Genomic DNA, 12,270 nt, shown 5'->3' with positions numbered 1-12,270 from the left:
GGCCCTCCCTTTTCCATATCCTACCTTGTCCACTCTCCACTCCAGGAATTTCCCAAACTCTAGTTGGTACCCCTACTTCCAGACAAGAGTCCTTAGCATTGCATTCTATATCTCCTTTATAGTTTGATGAAATTGTCTTCACATTCCTTCACATTTCCTAATTCTGATTTCAGTCTAAATTCCTTGGAGACTCTAAGATCAATGTTTTACGTTGGGTGTGATGTAGTATCTAAACAAGACCTAGGAGAGTTGAGTTCAAATCTCAATCCAGCAATTATGCTTACCATGGGCTGGTCAGGTCTCTCAGCTTAATCTACTTCACAGTGTCAAGTTGAAGGCATTTACGCAGCCAATGAAGGAAGACTGGATACAAGTATACAGATAAGTCTTCTCTGGTGGCCTCATGAGTTCTGTATGCAGCTACATGTTCATGATAAAGCAAATATCTAAGCACTTCTTCAAAATATTATCATGTATAAATATGAAAAATTTTCTATCAAAACAATTTTTTATCCCAAAGTTGTAAAATTCCATTATAATGCTGCTTTAGAAAAAAAAGCATAGCTGGGAACTTCTGGTTTGGGATCCATGGAGGTCTAACGCAGCTCTAAGAGCTGAGCTGTCCGTGCCGCTGTTTGGAAGGTTGGGGGGGTGAAAAATAGCCCGCAGCCACCTGTTCTCAGGTGGAGAACAGGCGAGTACGCTCGTGCACCTGAGGGCACGTTGATCTCGGGTGAGGAGGGGGTTCCACGCAATGAACTCCCACCCACCCTTGAGGTCCCACACAAAGAAAGGTTGCCTAGATCTCTGCAGTGGCTCTGGAGTCAAATTTTTGGCATAAGACCTTCATGCCCAAGCTTCAGTGAAACAGCAAGGGGCTTTGGACTTAATTGAATAAAAGAAGCAGTGGTTACAACCCAAGAAAAATGCCTAAGAAGGTAAAGATCACTATCTCTCAGTACGGGACAGATTTTAAAAAGAATTAAGTGGTTAAAGTGGATTTAAGAACTGCTACAGATTGGGAACGTAAGGGGGAAGATTCCGGCAAGAAAAATTTTGAAAAAGTAATTTTGCAAAAGAAGTTAGCGTGGAAATTGGACTATTGTTTACATACCTGCGGCCGGGAAGAGATAATGGACTGTGAGAAAGTTAAAAAAATCTCGAGAACTGCTGTGTGACGTAGGGGAACAGGAAGCACGTCAAAACCATAAAGAGACTGGTGAGAGGGGTTCATGTTTGAACGCCAGAAGAAGGGCGATGCCATTTTGGAATAGGGCAAGGGAAGACTTCAATTAAAACGGAAGTAGGCCATCTTTGAAGAAGGTAAGGGCGAATACTTCAGCATAAAACCATAGAGAAAAAAACGCCCGACATTTTGAACACTTTGAAATAGCTGGATTTGGACTTTTAAAAACACTGGATTTGGACTTTTAAAAACACCAGAAAGTATTAAATCAATGCCACAGAGTTAAGGAAACGGGCAGACTTGTGGGAGCAGAGCAGAGCAAGCCCCATGATGTCGAAGAAAGAGTGGAAAACCACGATGGATAACTTGGACAAAAAAGTTTCAGAGGGGAATAAAGAGCTTAAAGACATGATGTTAGAGATGGCGAAAGAACTAAAAGACTTTAAAGAGACACTTAAATCAGAAATGGCAGAACTGACTAAAGGTATGGATAAAATACAGAATGACCTACAAGTTACACAGCAGAGAGTTAATGTAGTTGAGGAAAGGGTAGAGACGATGGCAGACGTGCACAAGACCGAGATGAGGGGAATGAGAGGAAGAATGGCCGTTGCGGAATGTAAACAGATGGAGAAGCAACTAAGGTTTCGTGCGATCCCAGAAGTGGAGGGAAAAACACCCAGAGATCAGATTACAGAGATTTTGGCAGGCTACCTGGGGAAGGAAGAGGAAGAGATTGCAGCTCTTCTGGACGTGGTGTACAGAATTAATTCCAGATTCGCAGCCCAGAGGAAATTACCAAGGGACATGATTGTGCAATTCACGACTAGAAACACAAGAGAATTAATTGTGAGCAAATAATTTCAGGATCCATTAGAAGTCGATGGAAAAGAGGTGAGAATCATGAAAGAGTTGCCCAGATCGGTGTTGTTGGAGCGGAAAAAATACAGAGAACTGATTCAGATGTTAAAGGAGCTGAAAATCAGATACAGATGGGAAATACCAGAAGGACTGACATTTGAGTTTGGTGGAGTAAGAAAGAGTATCAGATCTGGTCAGGAGATGGAGACTTTTATTAGGGAAAATGAAAAGGACTTACCAAAAACTACAAGAAAGTGATCATGGAGTGTAAAATCATATCTTGGAATGTTAATGGACTAAATTCACCTTGTAAACGTAGAGCTACTTTCCACTGGCTGTTAAAACAAAAATGTAACATAGTCTGTCTGCAGGAGACACATATTAGAAAGCAAGACAAAATATTTGAAATTTGCTAAACTGGGAAAAGAATTTGTTGCTGCTTCTAAAAAGAAAAAGAGAGGTGTTGTACTATATATAAAAGATGAATTGCAGCCCAGACTAGTGTTAAACGACGTAGAAGCCAGATATGTAGCAGTGGAAATTATATGGAATTCTAAGAAGACATTGTTGATTGGGATTTATGCACCAAATGGTGCAAAAGAGAATTTTTTTAAGGACTTAGAGAAACAATTAGATGACCTGTCCTATGATCACATAATCTTGGCAGGTGACTTCAATGGAGTTACAAACTTGGAAGACGATAAGCAGTCTAAAGCAGCTCACAAAAAAAGAGGACTATTGCCAAAGACTTTTTTTGAGCTTAAGGAACAAGAAAACCTAGAGGATGTATGGAGGAGATAATACCCTAAAAATATACAATACACATTTTACTCTGTGAGACATTCGACACTATCAAGAATTGACATGATCTGGGCCTCCAAAGACTTGGCGTTATGGACAAGAGATGTGGAGATAATGCCTAAGGTAGGCTCAGATCACAATCCAATTATGTGGAGATTTGGGAAAAATCTCAAAAGGAAAGGATGGAGAATAAACGAAGATTTGTTACAAATAGAAGAAAACATTGCGTTGCTACGAAGAGAGACCAAATTTATTATACAATACAATTTGAATAAAGAAGTGCCGACTAACAAGGTATGGGACACTTATAAAGCAGTGATAAGAGGCGTACTAATGGACTTGAATGCAAGGAGCAGGAGGAAAAAGGAGGAAAAGAGATCTGAAATTCTGGATAAAATAAAAGCCAAAGAGATACAGCTTAAGAAAAGACCGGGGGAAAAGAAAATATATCAGGACATTAAAATTTTGCATGAGCAATTGACGGCAATGGACAACAAAGAATTAGAATGGAATCTTAAGAAGATGAACCAGAGGTCATTTGAAGGTGTTAACAAGCCCAGGAAGTATTTGGCGTGGCAATTGAAAAAAAGGAAGGAGAAGAAAATTATAAGTAAAATTCTGGAAGACGATAAGGTGTTGATGGATCAAGCTGCCATTAGTAGAGCCTTCTTTAAATTCTATGCAAAACTGTACCAAAAAAGAGAAGTGAGTAAGAGTTCAATAGCAGAATATTTAGAGAAGATGAAAATTCCGACAATCCCCGAAAAATGGAAAGAGAAACTAAATAAGGAAGTGACAGAAGAAGAAATAAGAGATGCTATACAATCAACTAAATTAGGGAAGGCCTAGATGGCCTAACGGCAAAGTTTTACAAAGTGATGGTTAATGAGCTGGCGCCCTTCCTGAAAGAGGCAATGAATGGAGCAATGCAAGACCAAAGAGTTCCTGATTCATGGAATGAAGCCAACATATCACTGATTCCGAAGGAGGGTCAAGATTTGACAAATGTTAAGAATTATAGACCAATCTCCTTGTTGAATAATGATTATAAAATATTTGCAAAGGTGTTGGCAGAGAGATTGAAAGGATGGATGTCGGAGTTCATTGCTGAGGAACAGGCGGGATTTTTACCTAATAGACAAATTAAAGATAATTTGAGGACAGTAATAAATGCTATTGAATACTATGACAAGCACTGTGACAGAGAGGTTGGTTTTTTCTTCGTGGATGCGGAAAAAGCATTTGACAATCTGAACTGGGACTTTATGTTTGCCACTATGGAAAAGCTGCAAATGGGAGAAAAGTTCATGCAAGCGGTTAAGGAAATCTACAGAGACCAAAGTGCAGCAATTATAGTGAATGAGGACTTGACTAAAAAACTGAAAATAAGTAAAGGAACAAGACAGGGGTGCCCTTTGTCACCATTGCTATTTATCCTGATCTTGGAAATACTGATGATTCAAATAAGAGAGGATGATACAATTCGAGGCATGAAAATAAAAGAGTTCTCTTACAAGGTCAGGGCCTTTGCGGATGATATAATGTTAATAGTAGAGGACCCAACTGAAAATATGCCAAAGGTAATAGAGAAAATAAAACAGTTTGGAGACCTGGCTGGATTTTATGTGAATAAAAAGAAGTCAAAGATTTTATGCAAGAACATGACTAAGCAGAAGCAGCAAAAGTTAATGGAGATAACAAACTGTGAGGTAACTAATAAAGTAAAATATTTGGGCATTGAACTGACTGCGAAAAATGTAGATCTGTTTAAAAATAATTATGAGAAATTATGGATACAAATAGAGAGAGACTTAATAAAATGGAACAAATTGAACCTATCCTGGTTGGGAAGAATAGCAGCAGTAAAAATGAATGTTTTACCACGAGTAATGTTCTTGTTGCAAACTATTCCAATCATCAGAGACTCCAAACAATTTGATAAATGGCAAAGGAAAATTTCAGACTTTGTGTGGGCAGGCAAGAAACCTAGAGTGAAAATGAAGGTACTACAAGATGCGAAGGAAAGAGGTGGTCTGCAACTGCCCAATATAAGGTTATATCATGAAGCAATATGTCTGGTATGGCTGAAAGACTGGATAATGTTAAAAAACCGTAAGCTTCTGGCCTTGGAAGGACATAAAAAATTATTTGGATGGCATGCATACATGTGGTATGACAAAGTAAAAGCGGACTCTATGTTTTTGCACCATTACATTCGAAGAAGCCTCTTCACGGTCTGGAAGAAATACAAAGCGTACACGGAGGATGGAATTCCTTCATGGGTGGTTCCGTATGAAGTAATAGATCCGAGAATTGTTGATAATGAACAGCAATGTTTAACATACAAGGAGATTACACAAATACAATATTCAAAGCTGAGAATAAAGACAGAAGAAGAATTGTCTCCTTGCTATGGATGGTTTCAGTATAGACATCAGAGATCTTTATAATGCGGATTGCCTGAGAGGAGGTATAAGATTGGAAAAATCGGAGTTGGAGGAAGTGTTACTACAAGAAGGCAGGAAAGAAATATCTAAAATTTATAAATTACTTCTGAAATGGTATACAGAGGACGAAACAGTAAAAGTCCAGATGGTGAAGTGGGCAATAAATTTTCATAAAGAGATAACGATGGAGGCGTGGGAGCATCTATGGAAAAATACATTGAAGATTTCAACGTGTATGAACGTCAAAGAGAATGTGTACAAAATGATCTACAGATGGTATCTAACACCAAAGAAAATTGCGCTTGGAAACACCAATATGTCGGACAAATGCTGGGAATGCAGAAAGCATGAAGGTTCACTATATCACATGTGGTGGACCTGTGAAGTAGCCAAGCAGTACTGGGGAGAAATAATTGAAGCAATTAATGAGATTTTGCAAATCCAAATTAATAAGAACCCAGAACTGTTGCTACTGAACCTTGGCATAGAGACTGTTCCAGCGCAGTATAGAACATAGTTATTTTATATGACTGCTGCGGCAAGACTTTTGTATGCGCAGAAATGGAAGACACAAGAAATACCAACTGTAGAAGACTGGATTTATAAATTGCTGTACATGGCAGACATGGACAAAATGACAAGGAAACTTAAAGATCTTGACCTAGGGCAATATATTAATGATTGGGGAAAATTGAAACAATTTTTGGAGAAAAAATGGGATGTAAAAGGAGAACTGTGGCAGTTTGAGAATTTTTAAAGAAAAATAAGGATAAGAGAGAGAGGGGGGATCTTACCATATAGGGGAAATGTAACTAGAATCTAAGCTAGTATAAGGGTTAGGGGAATTCTTTTTCAGAGTATATGAACAAGGGTATAGTTAAATAAATATACTAATGGGGTATACTATATATACTATATATAATATATTATGTTAGTGGATCAGATTGTATATTATATAATGACTGTGTAATATGGTGTTGTGTGCTGTGCCACATTGGTGGCAGGGCACACAGTAGGGGTTTTAATACATATTATATTGACAGTAGTATATTTGATAGAATATATGTTTAAAAGAAATAGAATACGTTTAAACTAAGATTTTGTTATATATTATATTTTATTATACTGGTCTGCTATTATTGAGGGGTATAGGATGTATACTATATTGATAGTATAACCGATAGATGTATATTATATTGACAGAATATTTGATAGTATAATTGATAGAAGTATACTATATTGATAGGATATTTGATATATATGATAGAATATCTGAAAAAAAATTTAGAATGTGCTTAGAGTAAGGGACTTTATTAAGTAAAAGAGGGGTTAAGGGTTGGAAAGCTGTTGGAAGTCGATAGGGAGAGGGGAGGAAAAGGGTGGGGGATAGGGTTAATTAGATATCGAGGGAATGTATGTATTAAATTTGACAAGTATACTCACCAATAAAATTTTATAAAAAAAAGAAAAGAAAAAAAGCATAGCTTAAAAAGTAAAAGAGAGCAAGGGGAAATAAACCTTCATTTTTAATTAGAACTGAGAGGTTCATGTATTTCTGTGTTCTTTTTTCTATAGCTATCCAGTAAAATATGTAGTAGAAGAACCATCAAAAGCCTCATTGCTCCTAATCTTTTATAAATGTCTGCCATAAATCTTACCAGCACATACCAAATTCCATTTTTATTGTGGCTCAATATATTTAAATACCATGCATATTAAGCTATTTGAATACTAAGTATATTAAGCTAAAATAGTTTTGGCTAGTTATAAACAAAAGTGAAAGAAATGGAAGATTTTCAGACTGATAATTCTTTATTTCATTTTCAGGTCACAGAAGATGAAACTGTAATTGGTGATGATATAAGACAATGACAGAATAGTGACCTAGAGCCCAGGCCATTTTTTAAAAAATTGCAATTCTTACACAAACATTGGTATCTAGTGTTCAGTCCATCATTTTGCATTAATTTAGTTTCATTATCAAAGCCTTCCAATGATGATGCAACCAAAGAGGCCAGAATACATACCCAGTTTCCATTACAAAACTGTTCTTTACACCACACAGCAGATTATTTTGTAAGAACACTGTTTTGTGTTTTGCTATGTGTTTCCAAGCACATTAAAAAAACTAAGCCTGCATCAACAAATATGAAGATTAATGTTCAGTTTAATGGCATGAAGTGGATTTACACTTCTGCCTGTTAAACCAACAACACTATCATTAGTAATACAGTAGCTGATAAATTTAATACTATCTGTTCTAAGAGACCCCAAAATCCTGCTTGGACCTCTGTGTGTGTGAGTGGGTAGGTGGATGGGTGGATAGCAGGGGATGGGGTCAGCATCATGGCAAAATGCCTGTATGGGAAATGTTGGAAGAAATGTCTACTGCTTTCTCACAACTATCCCTCATTGGTTGGGAAAGTAATTGCACATCCAGTGCCTACAGCTGACAACCTCCAGGTGAGCATGGAGATCTCCCAGAACTACAACTAATCTCCAGACTAAAGAGATTAGTTCCCTAGAAAAAAATGGCAGCTTTGGACAGTGGACTCTATTCCACTACATCCCTGCTGAGCTCCCTCCTCTCCCCAAACGCCATCCTCCCTAGGCTCTGCCCCCAAGTCTCCAGGAATTTCCTGTGCTGGAGATGGTAACCCTACCTATGACTTATCTGATTTTTTAAAAGAGTCTGGAACAATGACTTCTCTGGCCCCAATGGCCAGAAATGAATTTGTTTAAGTGCAGACTTTGAAAGGTGAGAGAAAAAAGATTTTTCAATTCACAGTGGTGCTTTTAAAGCAATAGATTCTTAAAACTAAAAGCACAGATACTATAAAATAACTCGATCCTAATATTTATAATTTGGCTTCCTCTTCCTTTTTTTTTCTTGAAACTTTAAATTGTTCATTTCTCTAGTACTTCACTAACCATCTGAAAGTCATGCCTTAATCCCATCCTACACCAAGGTATTTTGTCAGTTTAAGCAGGTTTGCCACCTGAGTCTCCCACCCACAGAAACCAACTGAGTCCCAGCAGCACTAACAGTGGTGTGAGGTCATGACAGGAGAAAACAACAGTGGGTCGTCTGTGCTAGGAATGCTGTGAAATTCACAGCAAACCTGTTCAGCAGTTGAACATACCCTGTTCTGCACTCATGATCAGATTTCTGAGGATATTTTCAGCTTGCATTGAGCAACTTGAACAGATACTGAATGAGTCTGTAGCTGCCTGTTAGTCAGAAACTAACTCACCAGAAAAATAGCTATATAGTGAAGTTGGAGCTCAGAAAAAAAGAGTTCTAATCTCCCCATTGTAGAAAGGAGAGGAAGAGATTGTTTCTCTTTCCACCCCTCCAAGATGGACAAAAAGGAGAACAGAAAGATTGTTCTCTCCTTTTCTCTGCAGCCCGAGCAGATAGGTTGTGGAGAAAAGAAGCTCTCTGCCCCCCTCCCCTCCGCCCCAAGCTTGGGCTGTGGAGAAACAGAGAAAGATGGCACACCCGGCTGCATGTGAAACATGCTTGGGCTGAGTGCCACTTTTTGCCTCACTGAACGGACGGAGAGACAGCTTTACATCCCTGGGAATCCAGGCTTTGGGAGGTGGGGCCTGGCCCTATAAAGGGCGGCTCCGCCTCTGTAGGGCTCAGTCAGCTTTGAAAGCTCGGCCTGAGCAGAGCATATATCAAGCTCTCTCAGCCGAGCTCCTCTGAGGCCAGTTTTACTGAAGGCCCTCAGGGCTAGGTGGCTATAGCTACCTTGGGGAGAGCTGTGATATTCCCCTGCTTGATATCTTCAAATAACAGGAGGAGAGCCAGGGCCCAGCGCCAGGCTCAGTGGTTTGGCAGAGATTTATTATTATTATTATTATCCTCTTCCTATTTACATTTGGGGACTGTTGGCTATCAGTCAGGAGGGCTAAAGAAGGGTTATATCCAGTCCTTGTAGGCCTCTGGCCTAATTAGGCTCTTCTTCCCCTCCCCCTTATTTTGTTGGGAGGGTGTACTTTCAGCAGAAACAGCAATAGGCTTTGCTGTAGACCACAGGGCTGAATTGCAGCCTTCTGAGGGGTGGATTACATTACTGCTGCTGGCTTAGCAGGGTGGATGCTGGTAGGCCTCTTCTCCATCTAGGCTTTTTCCTCCCCCCCCCCCATTTATACTTACTTGGGAGGGAGTATTTCTAGCAGCAATAGCTCGGCTTAAGGCCTTCAGGCAGCAGGGGGTGCATTTTGTGGAAAGGCTTGGCAGTTTATTCAGTTGGGTGCAGCCATTTCAAGTGTGGCATCAGTGGCCTGCTTTGCCTCCTGGCAGTGCAGCCTTATTGAGAAGGCATCTACAATATGCACAGCTCCAGTAGCGGCCATTTTGAGTGTGGGTTTTATATGGTCTGATTTGCCTCCTGCTTACTGGCAGTGGAGGCCATTTTGGTGAGGCTTTTACAGCTTCTGCTGTGCTGGGGTGGCCATTTTGAGTGTGTCACTCTGTTGCCTGCTTAGCCTAGCACTGGCAACCATTTTATAGAGGCCTCTGCAGTTTACACAGTGTTTGGGCTGCCGTTTTGGGGGTATGTATTACTGCAGTACATTGCGTTACTGTACATTTCCATTATGCCACTATAAATTTTTCTTTAAAAAAAAAAGGCTAGCAGCTCTGCTAAGGGCAAACAGCCACTGAATATGTATCCTGCAAAGCAGCCCTACCTGTATAGTTAACCTTTGAGGATGATGAAGTGGCCATAGGGAGTAAGGAAATACCGGGCTATCAGTGTCCATCAGTCAGGAGGGCTGAAACATGGTTAGGCTGAGTCCCTGCAGGCCTCCAGCCTATCTAGGCTCCCCTCCCCCCAAACGTTTTCACTCTATTTGGAGAAAATACTTACAGCTACAGCAGTGAAGGCCTGGCTGAGGCCGGGGGGGGGGGCTTGCAGTCATCTGAAGGGCAATTGCTTTACATATTATTATTATTGGCTTAGCAAGGATTTATAGGCTCAGGGTGCTAGCTTGTAAACCCCTTCCCCTGCTCAATTTTGCAGCCTTAGCACAATTGACGGCTGGTAGCAGAGCTGGCCTAGGCTGCTGTAACCTAGTCATGTGAGGGTGACAGTGAACCTGACTGGCAGATAGGTAAGTTCACTGGCTCCTAGTGCATGACTGTGGGGGCTCCTGGGGTCAGGCAACAGTCTCCGGGCTCCCATGTTTAGACTCCTGGGTTGTATCATCTTGGAGTTGTATCATCTTAGAGGTGGAGTTTCCTTGGAGTTTCTGCTGCGTTGGGGCTTAATAGCTTTGGGTTTAGTTCAGGGGCGCTGGTGGGCTGAGCAGTGGCCCATTGACCAGTCAGAATGGGGGTCTTACTATAGACTGTATATGCTGTAAAATACAGTATATACTATAGACTGTATTTTCCAATCCTCCTGGCAGCTGGTGTGGGGGAGGGAACTAGATAACCCCTCAGCATACTTCACATGGACAATTAGGCAGTGGTGCCCATACCTAACCCTTTCATCCAAATCACATAGGATTTTGAGATGGGTTCTGGAGACTGGTCCTGGCATTTATGTTTCAAGGCAACACTCAGTCTCACCTGCAGATGGAACAGGGCAGCTTGTCCCTCAGATTTCCTCTGAGCTATGCCTTCAGGGATGGCTGTGGTTGTTTGGCAACCAGATGCTATAGCCCCCAGCAGGTGGTGTACCTATGTTTAAGTAGATGGCATAGGCTGGGGCATAGGTTGGTCTGTAGGAGTTATGGCTAGTGGATATACCCCACATTTATGGGGGGTGAAATTAAGGGGCTCGCCTTGTATCCAGTAGCAGCCATCAGGCAGCTTATGTGCCTTTAGGTTCACCAGTAAACCTCCCAGTTTGATGTTGGCCTGGGCATTTTCTGGGGCCGCATGATGTTAATGGTTGGTGTGAATGTTAGATTCTTGAGCATTTGCACAGTGATGACTGAAGCCCTTAAGGAAGGGTCTGGTTGACACTGCACTTAGCCACAAGGAACATGATGGCCAGCTCTTATTTCTGTTTGATGGGACATGGAGATCTTTACCTCACTCCTGGTCATTCACCTGGGGGTAATGAGTTGCTATTCCCAAGGGCTCAGCCCTTCCATTACAGGCCCCATAGACGTGCATGTATAGGCAAGGTGGCCCAGTGTGCTTGAGGGGAGGAGCTGTCCTCTGCCTTACATACTGTCATTCACATGGGCAGTAATGACCTGGGCTGTGGGGCATGGCCCTTGCATTCATAGGCAGGGTGGCCTTGTGAGCTGGAGGGTGGAGCGGCCTCCATTTCACATTCAGTTTTTTCACCTGGGTGGTATGACCTTGGTTCATGGGGTGTGGACCTTTCCTTACATGCTCACACAGACCTGCAGCCTGGCTTTAGGCTCTATTTGGAAAAAGGTGTGCCTATCAGGATATGAGTCTGCACTATTTCATGTAGCATCACTGACGGCCTTCTGCGGAGCTCTTAAAGGAGTGAGCTGGTGGCCCAATCCCTCACAGATCTGTCTGGGTGTGCACTGAAGGCACAGGACCTGCATCTTGAGACTGATTCAGTGACCCTCCATATTAAGTGGTCCAAGACGGATCAGTGACAGCAGGGGCACAATTGTTCAGGTGGGCCCTTTCAATGAGTCCAAGCAGTGCTCTGTCTAGGCCCTACGCCTGTATCTGAAAGCCAGGGGTAGTGGTGATGGAAATCTGTTCCAGCACAGTGACAGGGCACCCCTCACCCGATTCCAATTTTGGACAGTGATACAAAGGGCTTTAGTTAACTTAGGCCTGGTGGGGGTCAAGTACGGCACCTACTCATTTCGTTTTGGGGCAGCTGTCACAGCAACTGCAATGGGCTATCCTGTGTCCAAAGAGTAGGTTGGTGATAGTAGGCAGAGTACTGGGCATTCGTGTACCCCTGCTGACGATTAAAGAGTTGTGTCTCATTGTTTCTTTTTCTTCTTAGGTGCTGTGGT

The sequence above is a fragment of the Eublepharis macularius genome, chromosome 2 (assembly GCF_028583425.1).
Source record: "Eublepharis macularius isolate TG4126 chromosome 2, MPM_Emac_v1.0, whole genome shotgun sequence".
NCBI lineage: Eukaryota > Metazoa > Chordata > Lepidosauria > Squamata > Eublepharidae > Eublepharis > Eublepharis macularius.
The sequence above is the reverse complement of the archived record's forward strand: the minus strand, read 5'-3'. Positions refer to the sequence as shown.